Source organism: Capricornis sumatraensis, unplaced genomic scaffold, assembly GCF_032405125.1.
Source record: "Capricornis sumatraensis isolate serow.1 unplaced genomic scaffold, serow.2 scaffold116, whole genome shotgun sequence".
Lineage (NCBI taxonomy): Eukaryota > Metazoa > Chordata > Mammalia > Artiodactyla > Bovidae > Capricornis > Capricornis sumatraensis.
In genome coordinates, this window is record NW_027184702.1 from 6,757 (window position 1) to 22,500 (window position 15,744).

Consider the following 15,744-nt stretch of genomic DNA (forward strand, 5'->3'; position numbering starts at 1 on the left):
CTATTGACCTTGAAGTCGATCATCAGTGTGTTCTCCGTCGCACTGCGTCAAAGCCCCTGCTCCCATCATAACCTCACTGAGATCTGCGATTTCCACCCGATGGACAGAGTCATCACACGCTTAGATCCACCCAGCTCGTCACACAACAGTGTGGACGGGCACGTGCGTGGGTGGGTGCGTGGACGCGTGCGTGCGTGGGCAGGTGGGTGGGTGGGTGCGTGGCTGGGTGCCTGCCTGCGTGCGTGCGTGCGTGCGTGGGTGGGTGGGTGCGTCCGTGCGTCCCTGTGCCTTTCACCTTTCAGATTATGAACCCCGCCCCCTCACCTCTCCCGCCCCCCCGCCCCCCCCACACACTGCACTGTCCTTTGCCTAGCTGTGTCTCTGCGCCACCCACCCTCCACCACACCCACAACCGCAGGCGCACCACACACCGCACGCATACCTGCACACACACCCCGCCTGCACACAGTGCACACACACATCCCGACCCCAGACACAGGCACACCCAGCCCGTTTGCACCCCGCCCACGATTGCCACACACCGCACACTCCTCCCCTCCCGCCCCAGCCCCCCCTCCCCCCACAGCCCCCCCTCCCCCCCGCCCCAGCCCCCCCTCCCCCCCCCTCCACTGCGTGGTCCTTGGCCTGGCTGTGACTCTCCCCCTCTCCTCTGTCTCTGCCCACACACCACATGCGTAGACACACACACCCCGCCCCGCCCCCAGCGCCACACACACCTGCCCGCCCATTAAACCCCCCCACCCCCGCACACACCATGCCCCAACACATACCCCGCACCCCCACCTCTCCCGCACCCCCCCCCCCACACACACACACACAGACACACTGCACCGTCCTTTGCCTAGCTGTGTCTCTGTGCCACGCCGCCCCTCCCCGGGACACCCACAACCACAGGTGCACCCTACACGCCACACGCATACCCGCACACACACCCCGCGTACGCACAGCACACACACACATCCCGAACCCAGACACACACACACACACACACACTGCGTTGTCCTTGGCCTGGCTGTGATGCTCCACCTCTCGTCTTCTCTGGCTCTGCCCACACACCACACGCTGAGGCCACACACACACCCAGCCCCGCTTCCAACGCCACACCCACCCCCCCGCCCATAAACACCCCGCGACGATCGCACACAACATGCCCGAGCACACATCCCACCCCCCACCCCTCCTGCAAGCCGCCTCACGAGCCCCCCCCCTCCCCCCCCACTGCGTTGTCCTTTGCCTAGCTGTGTCTCTGGGCCTCTGTCTCTGCGCCACCGCCCCTCAGACCCACAGGCCACACCCACACCCACACCCACAGCGGCACCCTACACGCCACACGCATACCCGCACACACACCCCGCCTGCACGCTGCGCACACACACATCCCGACCCCAGACACATACACACACACACGCAGCCCGTTCACACCCCGCTCGCACAGGGCACATACCACACACTCCCCCCTACCCCCTACACACACACACACTGCGTTGTCCTTTGCCTGGCTGTGTCTCTGGGCCACTGTCTCTGCACGCCCCACCCCCTTCCGGCCATGCCCACACCCACAGGCGCATCCCACACGCACACACCCATGGTGCCCACCCGACACACACTCGGCCTCACGTGGAACCTATACACACACCACACACATTACCCCTCCCCCCACACACACATACACCCACGCGGCACCACCTGCGCATGCCCCAGACACACCACCACACGCCGCCTCCTGCCCGGGTCCAGCCCCGTTGGATCCAGGGAATTCGAAGGTGGGGACGGTGTTGGCGTCCTTGGATAAACACGTATTTAATGACAGAGATATAGAGAGATTAGAAACGGATAGTGTCGTAGGAAAATGAGTGGAGGAAAAGAGGCTGAATTAACTTGGAATTCAGCCAGAGAAACGGGGAGCAAGAAAGAAGCGACATGGGGGTATCGGTCTTTCCGGAGACGGATCCGATTTCTTTCGTGTTGGGTTTGCCTCTCTACCTTTGGTGACATATAGGGATGACTACAGAGTCACGTGGGGGCCAGGAGTCCCGACCTTTCTCAAAATCAGGTGCTTCACATACATGTACGAAAAAAAAAAAAAAAAAAAAGGGGGTCTCAGGGATATGACATCATCTTCTGGCCGTGAGGCCTGCTGACATGTGATGATCCTTTCTTTCTGATCCCCAAAACACTTCTGTGTTCCAAGGGTGTTTTTTTCTTAAACCAGGCACCACCCTCCAGATAAAGGTACATGCCTGTAGGGTGAGGGTGTCGTGAGTTCCAATCAAGAAAGGAATGGGTTGAACCCAAAGGTCACATGATTCCTCTGAAAGGTGAATCCTTATGTCTCCTCTATGCTAGTTAGATTCACTCTAAGGGCAGGGAACATGGAGATGTAGCAGCAACCATCAGCCCAACACATGAAATCCCTTTCCCCCATGGTGCCCTGAAGGTCTCTTTAGGCTTAAGAGAGTGATCGAGTGACATGTTTACATAGCAAGGACACAGGGCTGGATCCCAAAGGACAGGGAATCTATTCCAAAAGAGAACATTCATGGACTCACAGAGTCCAGTATTGCTCCCCTTCCAAACGACTCTATGTCCTTTTCTATATTCCAACGACACGGATTCATAGATTCCCAGGTGCCTAAGGCTATGGAGGCCTGGCGGCAATCGTGGACTCGACCACCGTGAGAAAAGCCCTGTGCTCACGAAGACTCTCCAAAGACTCCCAGACTCTCTGTGCTGTTTACGGTGGAGAGGTCGTCGACACTCGTGTGCGTCGTGGCGGGAGTGCGGATGACCCTGTCACGCGAGCCGGTCTGTCAGCAGAGAGGTTTGACCTGAGACGCCCTCGTCACACCCAGGGCCGGGGATGAGCCGTCATGATTGGCCCGACACGTGAAAAACCCTTCACCCACGTCATTCCTAACCAACCCACGAGACGCGTCCTTTCTAGGTAGACTCTGGCTTTGGGGGTAGATGCTCGGGAACGGGGGGTTTCCGGAGGCCTGATCACGCCTTTGCGTGTGCCAAGCCTCCTTCCTCGTGACCTTTGCCATGGGCGGAGTTCCTCACGCTGGCCCCGGCAAGTACAAGTAGACATGTTGTGTATAACTGTGTGATACTTTTTGTCTGGAAACTGTTTCAAAACCGTTTACTAAATGGATTGGAGAGAAACCTGCTCCCCTCGCGCGCCCCTGAAGGCAGGGAGTTCTCAGCGGGACAGAACCTGCCTTCACGTCTCAGGGGGACCGGGACGGTCCCCTCACCTCGGGCACCCCCAACCCCGAGCCCAGTCCCGTCTCCTCCCCGCCCCGCCCCCCCCCCCCCCCCCCCCACTCACACACACAGGCGCGTGCGTGCGCGCACCCGGACCCGGCTCCCACCCCCATCTCCCCAACCTCACACCCCCCACCCCCACCCCACCCCACCCCTCCCTGGCGACGAGGGGGGCCCGGGGAGGGATGGCTGTCTCAGCCCTGGTTCTGAGATGTCATTTGGGAAACCGCTCTAGGCCGAGATGCCAGCTCGCTGCCCTGCTGCTTGGTGTCCGTCTCCATCAGCCATGTCCCCGAAAGGCACGTGAGCTCATGGACAACAAAGGGCGCACCCAGAAAACACCAAAGGGTCCTCCTGAACCCAACACGGCCATGTGTATGGATCCACGTAGAGGTCGTTGATCTCCCCATCGGATGCGTGAATAGGATCCACACAGACTGGATTGTGTTTCCGCTTCGATGGGCTGCCCTATCCGGAGAGAACGTGCGGGTCAGCAAGCGAGCAAACACGGAAGGGAACAAAACCAAAACCGCAGCCAAGTCGAGAGAGTGCTGAGCCCGAGGAACTCGCCGATCCCGTGGCATCATTTGCCATACACAGCCTTTCTCTATGGCAAAGAGAGATGTGGCATGGATCCCCGTGTGGGTCGTTCGTGCCCGAAACCACGCCACGGATAGTGATCCTGTCTCATTCGAATCCTCTCTAAAGAGATAAACCAGGTCTCTTGTTTCCATGATGGAATGGTATCTTTGAATGCAAAAGGGGATGACATGTGACAGGAAAATCAAAGTGGAGTCAGCATCGCCAAGAGAGCGCCCCAAAATAGAGAAGGGGCGGGCCATGGAGGAAGAGGTCTGTGTCTCAGTCTGGAAACTCGGAGCACCTCCTGGGGAACAGAGGCCTCCGGATCCTCGAAACAGTGTTCCCGACATTCAAGACCCCTATCCCACACACCCTCCCCTTTCCCTGCCTCACTGGTGACCGTCTATGGACCCTGGAAGAAGAGACGGTCCCTTGTTTGCGTGACAGTCCATCCTCATTGCTCTCGGGTCGCTTTACAACCTCACGGAGCTTCAGCTTTCTAAGCCCCCGACTCTTTCCTGGGGAACGTTCCCCCGGTTTTTATTCAAACCTGTGTCCCTGCATGGCCATATCGAAGACCCCCAAAGAAAGCTTTCTTTTTCTTTCTTTCTTTCTTTTCTTTTTTCTGTTTTTTTTTTTTTTTTTTAGCGCAGCCGATACTGACTCTTCATGGAAAGACAAGACAACTAGGTGATTTTATGTGTTTAATTTCCAGGTGTATTGAAATATCATTTCCTCCGTGAAGGACATATGACATCCTCCGTTCTCATGTGTACAGAATGGGGACAAGAGGCACCTGTATGTTGCAGAAGAATAATGACCACCCAAGCGGTAGCTCATAGCTTTCTCACAACCCATACAGATCATGACTGGATGTGAAAGAAAGTGAAGTCACTCGGTCGTGTTCGACTCTTTGCGACCCCACGGACTGTAGCCTACCAGGCTCCTCCATCCGTGGACAGTTCCAGGCAAGAATCCTAGAGTGGGTGGCCATTTCCTTCTGCCATTGGACGGGAGGAGAGTGATTCATGTCCACTGTCATGGCAACTTTCTCAGATGATCATGCTGCTGCTGCTGCTGCTGCTGCTGCTGCTGCTGCGTCGCTTCAGTCGTGTCCGAATCTGTGCGACCCCACGGACGGTAGCCCACCGGGCACCCCCGTCCCTGGGATTCTCCAGGCAAGAACCCTGCAGTGGGTTGCCATGTCCTTCTCCAAGGCGTGAAAGTGAAAAGTGGAAGGGAAGTCGCTCAGTCGTGTCCGACTGTTAGCGACCCCGTGGACTGCGGCCCACCAGGCTCCTCCGGTCCATGGGATTTTCCGGGCAAGAGGACTGCAGAGGGGTGCCATGGCCTTCTCCGAATAGTATCATACGATCATAATAATGCTGTTCATTAGAATCACCGTGCTCGTTGTGACGTGTACAGTACAGATGTACCTTATCCGTGAAGTCGGTTTTTTTTTTTTCTTTCCCCCTTACATCAATGCAATATCTTCCCATTTCTCCCTCCCCCAGCCGCTCTGTGATGATCGTTTTCTTTCTTTCTTTCTTTTTTTTTGATGGCCATCCATGGCATGTAAGTGGCACGAGAAAGTCTTTTTCTTTCTCTACCTGACTTATTCATTTGGCATCACGCCCTAAGTCACATCCATGCTATCACCAGATAAGAATGTGTTCGTTCCTGTGGCTCCGTGGGACATCTATGTCTACCTATCGATCGATCTCTATCTGGATCGTGTGTCTTCTTTCCCTCTTCTTCCCTTGATGGACACTCGGGCTGTTTCCCTCTCTTGACCCGTGTGACTGATGCTGCCGTGGACATGGGAGTGCAGATGTCTCTCTGAGATTTAGATTCTGTGTCTCTTTTCTTTAGATGTCTACCCAGAAGTGAGAGTGTTGGAAAGATCGATCATGTCTCGACCACGACTCTTTTCGAAGTCCTTCGGAGGGGATCCGGGGAACGATCCATTCTTTTCCAATAGACGCCGTCGGAATCCAGTGCGACCGCACACGTCTTAGGGAATACGGCGGCGACCACGACGGCAACCCAAACGCTCCCGCGAACGCGATGGTGCCCGAGGGTGTGTCCGCAGGACGACTCCCCGGTGCCAGCCGTCCACGTCCACAAGCCCCCTGCGGTCGTCGGCGAGTCGTTCCATCCACACGGAACCACGGTTTTCGTGGGCCGGGGTTGCCTGCGTGCCAGTCCATCCCCAGATGAATGGAGCGATGACAGACTCCTTGGGGCACAGGGCAGAGATACGTGGAATTCTTTCCACGAGACGAGTGCGATGAGAAGAGAAGAACGATGCGAAGTGGTGCCTGGGGAGCCGGAAAGAGTCGAACAGGAAAGAAAACATGTCAGACGAGAGGGGAGAAGGATTCAAAGCGAGTGGAGCACCATGGGGGAGACGGGCCCAGAAGATGCGAGCAGATGCTGGGGGCACAGCACGCCCGGACCCGTGGGCCTGCAGGGAGCCGAGAGGGATGGCCGTCCACTGTCTGCAGGCCGATCTCCAGAGCCCGGACTGGGAAGGACTTCTTCACGAGAACAGGCACGCTCACGGTCCCCACGGGTCACGTCTCCACTGGGCTCTCAGCACTGTAGGGAGAGCTTCCCACACTTCCGATGGCACGGTGAGCGGCGGTCTCTTGATCTCCTCTACCGCAGAGTCAGCGAGCTTCCCGAGGGATAGGACGAGGTCTTGGCCGACGGCATCCCATCCCAGACCCCGTCTTGCTTTCGAATCACGGGATGTCTTTGATGTCTGTGGGGGTGTGCTGCGCCTTCACTGCCGTGCGAGCTGTTCTCTCTCCGTGGAGGAGGGGGCCGCTCTGCGCTTGTGTGTCTGGGCTTCTCGTGGCTGTGGTTCCTCTTGGGGAGCGTGGGCTCTGGGGCACGTGGGCTTCAGTGGCTGCTGGGTGTGGGCTCAGCGCTCGCAGCGGCCAGGATCGAGAGCACAGATTCCATCGGCGAGGCCTATGGGCTTCGTGGCTCTGTAGCACGTGGGATCTTCCCGGGCCGGGGATGAAACCCGTGTTTCCTGCGCGGGCACGGGATGGTTTCCTACGGAGCCGCCGGGGAAGCCCCAGTCCCAAACTCAAGATGGATATCCTGACGTCCCCCGCTTGGGATGGGAGAGTTTCTGAACGATCAGGCCAGGAAAAGGGATCGCATCGTGACGGGTTGACCTTCGTTTCTCACAAACCGGCACTCTTGCTGCTTCTTGAAGTGTCCTAGAGAAGACATCGGATTCCACATGAGATCAGCTTCTTTGACTAGCGATGGCACAACGGCCACAACAAGGGGGATGGATTAAACACAACAGTTGGTTTCCTTTGGACGATGAGCCCCCTCTGTGTGTGTGTGTGTGTGTGTGTGTGTGTGTGTGTGAGAGAGAGAGAGAGAGAGAGAGAGAGAGATGCCTTCGTGGTTCTAAAGCAAGAAGCACTGAGGAGTGAAGACATTCTTGAACTCACATAGTTTCCTTCATTTCAGTCGTGATGGTCCAGTGATTTTGGAGGACGACATGGAATGTTTCAGGGTAGATGCTTTTAGAAGGCTGTGAAGGGACTTCCCTGCCTGGTGGCCCAGTGGTGAAGGATCCACCTGCCGATGAGGCGGGGGGACGGGGTGTTTTCCACCGAACCCCTGATCCGGGACGATGGCACAGGGCTCCGGGCAGGTTCGACACAAACCTACAGAACGGACGGCGCCAGGCGTGAAGGCGAGGGCACGCAGCCCGGGGACTCTGGACGAGGATGACTGACGCGGACGGACACTGCCGTCTCCGTCTCCGTGGAGGTGGGTGGTGGCCAGCACGCTCCTCTGGGGCAGGCTGTTCCTAGGACCGACCGTTGGGGAGCGTGCGCGTGCATGGGAGGAGCAGGGGGCCTGAGGGAACGGTCTATCCTCTCTGCTCCACGGGGCCCCCGGAACCCTCATCTGCTCACAGAGAGGATTCGTCCCGTGGAGAGACAGACCCACACGCGAGTGAACCTCATTTCTGGTTCCCTTGGCTTCTGAAAGCGTGACGGTCAGGTTCATGCAGCTCTCTGGATTTCTGTTCTCCCCGAGATCCGGGCCTACTCACTGGAAGGACACGAGGAGCCGGATGAGATCGCCCTCTGCACGGCGCCGGCTCCAGCGCGCGCACGTTTCAGTGGCTACGGCTCGTGGACATCGCACCGAGAGCCGAAGCCCCGGTGTGACAGACGCCTGTTTCCACGATGGGTGAACAGTTCTCCGTGCGGGAAGCCCAATCCTTGCCCCTGCCTGTTCGACCTGCAGGGCCTCTGCAAAGAACAAACGTGCCCGATCTCGGGACCGATCCCCTTTTCGGAGCCAGCCCGGTGCGTCCTCTGTTTCCCGGGCCACAGGCACACACTGGCACTGGGGAGTCGTGTCGTCCCTCCTCCCCCTCCTCCTCCTCTCTGCCCCCACCCTTCCCCCCGCATGCAGGCTCCCCCACACCCCCGCCTGGCCCCGGCCCGTCCGGGTCTCCCCCACCCGCAGAAAAGGCCGGGAAACACATGGTCCCAGGACGACGCAGTCGAGAGACAGCGGCAGTCCCCTGGGATGCGGGGAGGAGGCGCCTGAGCACACCTAGGCCAACACCGCCACCGTGTGGGGTGAGAGGCCGGGGCGAGGAGCGCTCAGGAGTTCCGAGGAGGAGGAGGAGGAGCAGGAGGGAGAGAGGCAGGCGGGGGTGGAGGGGCGGGCCAGGCTGAAGCGGTCTCAGGGCGGGGACGTGGAAGAGAACGTTCCCCTTCAGACGGGCGCTCCGAAGAGAGCGTGCCGGCGGGGACCTTGAGAGCACCTTCGAGCTGGGAGCGGGGTGGGGGGGGGGGGGGAGGGAATCCTCCAGACGTAGGAAGGACACCAGGCACAGAAGGCGAGACCGATTCTTGACCCAAGGGAATCGGATGCTTTTCTGTCCATGGGTTCCATCCTCAGACTCTCATGGTCATCCAGCCAGCCAGCCAGCCAGCCAGCCAGCCAGCCAGCCACCATCGGGTCCCTCCTTTTCTGTTCTCTACGTGTTTCATGGCGAGTGAGTGAGAGTCTTTCGATGGTTTGCTAGGATGTGTGAATGTCGTGGGACCATGGTACGTGCCAGCCGTGGATGAACAGAACGGCTTCAGCGTTCAGGCTGATCCTGAACTCCCACGCCAAGGCAGGCCTGTGCGTCCCCGTGCGCTGGAGGACACCGTGCTACCCACATCTTGATCTTGGACTGAACGCAACCACCGTGGGGAGGGTGTTCGTGGGTTGGCTTCGTTTCCTTTCCCTATGGCACTCACCTGACCGTCCTGTCCACTCCTTGGATCCTTGATCTCCCCCTCCCCCTCGAGGCCATCGGTCCTTTTCTTTCTCCTCCTCCTGCTCCCCGTCCTCCTACTCACCCTAGTTTCTCTCCCCGCCTCCCCACTCCCCGCCGCTCCACACACACGCAGGTCCCACTCTTCTCAAACGGACCTCTGACTGACTGCCAACGTTTCCTTTCGCCTTCTTTCCTTCCTCCCGTCCTGCTTCCTTTCCTTTTTTTTTTTTTTTTTTCTTCGTGTTCTGTTCCCCCGTTCCTTTTCAGCTGTACCGACGATGGCTTCGAGTGTAGCGCCTGACACAGCGATCGCCAGGATACGTCTAGTGAGGGACCGTCCGTCACCACCTGGTGTCACGGCAGATGACATCTGGTGTCGTGACGTGCCCGTGACTCATGGATTTCCTAAGTGGGAGGTGGCACCGCTTCATCTGTCTCCCTCACCGGTGGCGCTCGTTCACTCGTTCTCTCCCCCACCCCACCCCCCGCCACCGTGTCCCCCGCTCCCTCCTCGGGCCACCCCTCATGTGCTCCGTGGTGGTATCTTAGGAGCCTGTTTCTCTTTGGTTCTGTTGTGTTCACGGTGTATCGTTTGGTAGGTACTGCGTGGAAACGACGGCTCTGAGGTATTTCCTTGAGCATCATCCCCTCTAAAGGTCTCTCCAAGTTCCTGCAGACTGTGAGATTTCATTCCCTTCTGGTGGTTGAGTCCCATTCCTCTGTGTGTGTGTGTGTGTGTGTGTGTGTGTGTGTGTGTGTGTGTGTGTGTGTGTGTGTGTGTGTGTGTGAATAGATACAGGCGTAGGCACACAGACAGAGAGCTCTCTCCTTCTGTGTGTACGGATGTCTACCTAGGTATGGGGGTCGATCCCACACATACACACGTCCGTATCTTCTCTGTCCCCTCCGTGGGCACTCCGTGGAGTGGCTGGGTTGGGTCGAAGGGGGACTCTTTGGTGGAGTGTTCCGAGGGAATCGCAGGACTCTTTTCCCTAGGGATGTGGTTTCTCTCTCTGGGAGGCCCCAGGGGATGAGATGTGATCTCTCTGAGTCCGCCCACATGTTCCTCAGCGGCAGCAAAGACGCGTTCGATCGATCAGGAGCCGCTGTCTTCTCGTGGTTCGAACTTGCTGTCGCGATTGCGATTCCAGCCCCTGGGCCTTTCCCCTCCGAAGGAGAAGGATCCTTGTCCAGATAAACGCCCCGGGGTGCTTCCGCGAGCCCGCCCCCACCCCCGGCAGCCCCAGCCCAGCCCAGCCCAGCCCTGCCGCTGATGTGTTTTCTACCTTGTGCTTCTGGGTGTCTGTCTGTTCTCCCTTTCTTTGGGAGGAAGGTGTCTGCTCGGGCCCCCTGCCTGCCCACTTCGCTCATCGGGGGTCGTTTCCCTTTTGGAGGCTGAGTTTTCTGCTGACGCCTTGATCCGTTTTGGACAGAAAAGCCCCTTTTGCAATATGCTTGCGCTTTCCCCGTATATGTATGTGTCTATGGATACCGACGTATCTGCACATATGAGCATGTGTATTCGTGCCTGTGTATCTCCGTGGACGTCTGTGTCTATATGCCTGTGTCTACGTATATACACGCAAGCATACACGCACAGTAGAAACGCCTAGGCATACACGTGCGCACACAGACACATGCGTGTATGTGAGCATGCCCTTTGAACGTGTTTGTTTATACCCACGTGTGCGCGTATATATAGACGCGAATACGCGTGCGTATACATATGGACACGCGTATATGCGCATGTGTCTGCGTTCTCGCTCCCCCTCCCCCTCCCCTCCCCCTCTCCCTCCCCCTCCCTCCCCCTCCCCCTCTCCCTCCCCCTCCCCCTCTCCCTCTCCCTCTCTCTGACTTTTAAGCAGCCGGAGCAGTTCTATGACTTGACTTTCCTGCCTGGTGGTTCTGTTTCATTTCCTTTCTGATCTGCTTCAAAAAGTTATGTATTCATGTAACTGGCTGTTGTCATGGAACACGGGGTTTATTTAGTGGATCCCTATCGACTCGGTCCGGTCCTCCTCACCTCCACGCCCCTCAGCCGCCCCCCCCCCCCGCCCCCGCACCCCAGGCCCCCCCGCCCCGCCCCTCCCAACCCCCACCCCCGCAGCCCTGCCACCCCAGACCTCCCGCCCGCCCTCCCGCCCGCCTGCCGTTCTGGTGTTTGTGGCCAGTTCAGTGACTTTGAAATCCATGTTCTCCTGACCTCAGGTGCACTTTCCCCACCCACCGGCGCGTGCTTGGGTGTGTTGTCTTCGGACTTTGTCACGGTCTCCACCCAGGTTGAGTGGTGCCTTCTCTTGTTGGGGGTTCCGAGTGTGTCTCCTCCTTTTCCTTTCTTGCTCCTGGGCTCGCGTGTCTGTGTCTGCTTTCCAAAGTCCTGCTTTGTTCTCCGAGCAGCGCTCGCCTGGTTTCGCTTTGCCGGCCCCTCCCTCCCTCCCTCCCTCCCTCCCTCCCTCCCTCCCTCCCTCCCTCTCTCTTTCGGGGGAGGGGGGCCGGGGGAGTCTGCGATGCCGCTGGTGCCCCTCTCTCCGCCGACCCCGCCCCGAGCCCCCACCGCCCGCCGGCGTCTCCGTGGAATGTCCCCCCCAGCACCCCGGAGTCGCGTGGGGGAGTGAGTCTCCTTCGTGGCAGCCTCCTGAGGAGATCCTTCCCAGCGTCTCTCCCTTCCTCTGCGGCCGGGGTCGCGTCGCGTCGCGTCGCTCGGCGGCGGAGGCTCCGGGCCGAGCTCGGGCGTCTGGGCGGCCGGCGCGGTGGCGTCCCCGGCGGCCGGCGACAGCGACCCGTCCTCGGGACGTTCGAGTCGCTTGTCGGGAGCCACCTGGCGGCCGCTTGTATATTGTCCCTCCCCTCTGGAGCTTCGGCGAGGCCTTTCAGGAGGATTGTGACTCAGCCTCTGGGCCCGAGGCAGAGCTCTCAGACACCGGCGACGCTGGCGGCGACAGTCCCGGTGGCGCCGAGGCCTAGGGACAGTCCCGCTGTCGCCGGAGATTGGTTCTCTAGGTTTCTGAGGAGGGTGAACGTCGCGGCGCCCCGGAGCCGGCTCGCGGGGCGGCCTGACCGGGTCGACCAGCTTCTCCCCGTGCCCCTGCGGCCACGGGGACGGACCGCCCGGACCCTGCCTGGGCCGGGCCGCCGCGGTGGGCGGGGAGAGGGTCTTCCCTGCCCGGAGCGCCTGGACTCGGGCTCGGCGGTCCGGACGCCTCCTGGGCCGCCCTCAGGAGCGTTTGCTTCGCCCTCAGGAGCGTTTGCTTCGCCCTCAGGAGCGTTTGCTTCGCCCTCGGCCCCGCTCCGGAGGTGGGGACCGGCCCAGACGGTGGCTTGGAGGTCGCCGGAGGGCGCGCCAGGGTCCGGGCCCTCGGGTCCTTTCTGCCCGAGGTGTTTTCCGCGTGGCACTCCGGAGGTGGGGGAACCCGAGGGTTGAGCGGGGGAGGCGCGTGTGCGGTCCCCCCGTGGGGTCCGGTCGCCCGAGGCGTCTCCCGGCACACATGCTTTTTCTTTGTCAGAGTCCTGACGGGTCCGGAGACGTGGATGGACCGGACCCTGCTTCCGCGGGTGGCCGGGGAGGGCGCGCTCGACCCTTCGGCGTGCCCTCGTGGGTCTCGGTCGTCGGACGCGACTTTGGCTCCCCCCTCTCCGGCTCCCTGAATCCCAGTCGGGAGGTGGGGGCCGGCTCGGGCCGTCCTGGGTGCCCCGTCTAGGACGGTCCGGGCCCCGGGCGCGGTCCCTGGTCGGGGCCCGCTCGTCTCGTGGGAAGCGCCTCGCTGACGGTTCTGTCTTCTCTTTTCCTTTTGCACATCGAAGCCAAATCCCCGTTCGGAGACTCGGACGGACCGGTACCCCTGCCCGCGTGGACGAGGCGGGGAGGGCGTCCTCGGCCAGCTTCCCCCCCGCCCCCCCTTGGTGCCCGCGCCCCCGCTTTGGCCACCACGCGCCCCCTCCCCCCTCCCGGTCGACCAGATGACCCCCCCCCCCCCCAAGAGAGCTCGGGGCCTGGTGTTTATGGGGCAGCGTTGGGGACAGGTGGCCGGGACAAGGTTCCGGGGGCCCTCCCTGCGCGTCGTCGATGTGCTCCGCTGTCAGCTGCTGTCATTTCGTCGCCCTTAATAGGCCTTTTTTGCCACCAGATAAGTGCTGACACGGTCTCCTTTGGTGTCTGCCACCGAGGACTGTGGGTCTCTGGACGCACGCGGGGCTCTGGGCTTCTGGGCCGCCAGCTGGTGCCCGGTTCGGCCCTTGCCGCTGGAGCCGCCCGCCTGGGCCTGTGCGCCGGCTCCTGTGTGGTGTCGTCTGGCTGACCCGACCCTTGGTGCCACCTCCGGTCTCTGGGCGACCCGAGGGTGGCGGGGCGAGGTGGCGCGTGGGTCTTCTACCCTGTGCATCCCTCGCCCCCGCTGTGGGCACCTGGTTGCGGCTGGGGCGACCCCCGCCCTGTGGGCTCCGTGCCACGTGTCAGGCGTTCTCCTCTTGGGGGTCGTCGGCCGCTCTCGCCTGAGGCGAGGTGGGGGGGGCGGAGGTTGCCGGCGAGGCTTAAAGCGGGCCCCTCTGGTGACTGTCCTCACCGTGCCTCCCCCCCGCTCCACCTTGGCTCAACAGATCGATGTGGTGTGGTCGTGTTCTCCCGGGCCGAGCCTAAGCCGTGCCAGACGAGGGACGGGCGTTCCCAGTGAACGCGTCTGCTCTTCTCGGTCTGTCCGCGGGGCCCCTCGCTTGTCTTCTCCCCCCCTCGCTGCCCATCAGGGAGGGTGAGGAAGGCAGGGGTTGGGTGTGGCTTCTGGCCCTGATCTTCGGTCTCCTCTGCCTCGGGGCGTCAGTGGGGGCCGTTGGTCTTCTGACACAGCAGATTGCTCTCGCTTCGCCTTCTCGGCGTGTGCCCGGCGAGCGGCCCTCCCTGTGGCGGGGAGGGCTGTGCCGCCGCCGACGCCGCGCTGCGCACCCCATGCGGGTGTGTGAGCGTGCCTCGTGTGACCCTCGGTGGTGCCCCTGGAGCGCTCCAGGTCGTCCCTCAGGTGCCTGAGGCCGAGTGGTGGTGTCGTTTCCCTTAACCCGGTGTCCCCCTCGGGTCCCCGCCACGGTGGCGTGTGTGTCCCGTGAGTGGCTCTCTCTGGGGGGGGGGGTCGAGGCGGTAGGGAGAGGCGTGCCTGTTCCCCTCGTCGCGGAGGCCTTGGCGGATGAGGCCTTGCAGGGGGCGGGACGCGGGCTCCGCTCTGGCCCTGACCGCGCACACGCTCCTGTGTGGTGGTCCGCTCCCCTGTACCGCAGGCCCCTCCCACCCAGCTGAGGACTGGTGGCTCGTGGAGCGCCTCCGTGGGCCCGAAGGCGACACGGTCCGGGTGAGGGACGGCGCGCCCTCGGGGAGAACGCCTTCTCTAGCGATCCGAGAGGGAGCCTTGGGGTACCGGACCCCCCAGCCGCTGCCCCTCCCGAGTGCGCAGTGGCCACCGTGGCGACTGCCAGAGCACGTGGGCAGAGCAGAACTCCCCCGGCCCCGCGGTGGGGCCGTGTGCCGCTCGTTGCCTACCGCGGCCCGCGCCTCCCCCCTCCGAGTCGGGGGAGGGTCCCGCTGGGCCCCGCCGGGCGTCCGGCAGGTGGGGGGCCGTGTGCGTGCGGCCGGCCCCCCGTGGTGCGAGCCCTGGGGGAAGGGGGGGGAGCTGTGTCGGGGCGCGACGCCCGGTCGGCCTCGGCCTCCCCGGCCCCGCAGCTGGTGGTGAGGGGGAGCCCGTCGCGCCCGCCCTCGCCCCCCGAGCCGCAGCTGGTGGCGGCGTGCGGTCACGGTCTGGGCCGCCTCGCTCGAGAGCGTTGTCCCCGGGATGTCGAGCCTCGGGGGTCAGACTCAGATGGGAGACGGATCTGTCGCGTGTGGATGGCGGAAGACGGGTGGACGGCTCGCCGGCCCTGGCGGCGGGGCCGGGTCGTGGGCCACGCTCCGGGGATGGCCGGGGCCGGCCGGCGCCCCAGGCGTCGCGGGACCGCCCTCGCGTGCGGGTGGCGGTGGGATCCCGCGCTGGTGTTCCTGGGGGCCCGGCCGCGTGCCCGGTCCTTTTCCTCCGGTTCCCGGACGGCGCCCGCGTCCCTGTCCCGCGGCCCCTGCCGTGCGTGCTCGCCGGCCCCTCCCCGCCGCCGCCGGCCTCGCCTCTCCTCGTCCGGCGCGTGCGACCGCCCGCGTTCCCGTCCCCTCGTCTGGGCCCGAGCCGGCCTCGCCTCGCCTCACGTGGGTGTCGTCCCCCGGCCTCCGCCGGGCCGGTGGCGACCCCGGGCGGAGCAGTGCCCTCGGAGCCCTGAGCGAGGGGGGCGGGGCGGGGGGCCCCGCGCGTGTCAGGGCCGTGGGGGGGCCGCCGGTGTGCGGCGGGAGAGTGTTCTCCCCGGGCCGGCTGCGGCTCTGGGGGTGGCGGTGGTGGTGGGCGTGAGCCCCGCGAGGGTGGGGGCGCCAGTCGGTCGTCCCCGGGTGGTGCCGCGGGACCGCCCCTGTGCCGGGAGGGCCTGTGGCGGTGAGATCCCACGGCGGGCCCCGGCGGCCGACTCGCGTCCCCTCCCCCGGGTCGCTTTGGGCCGTT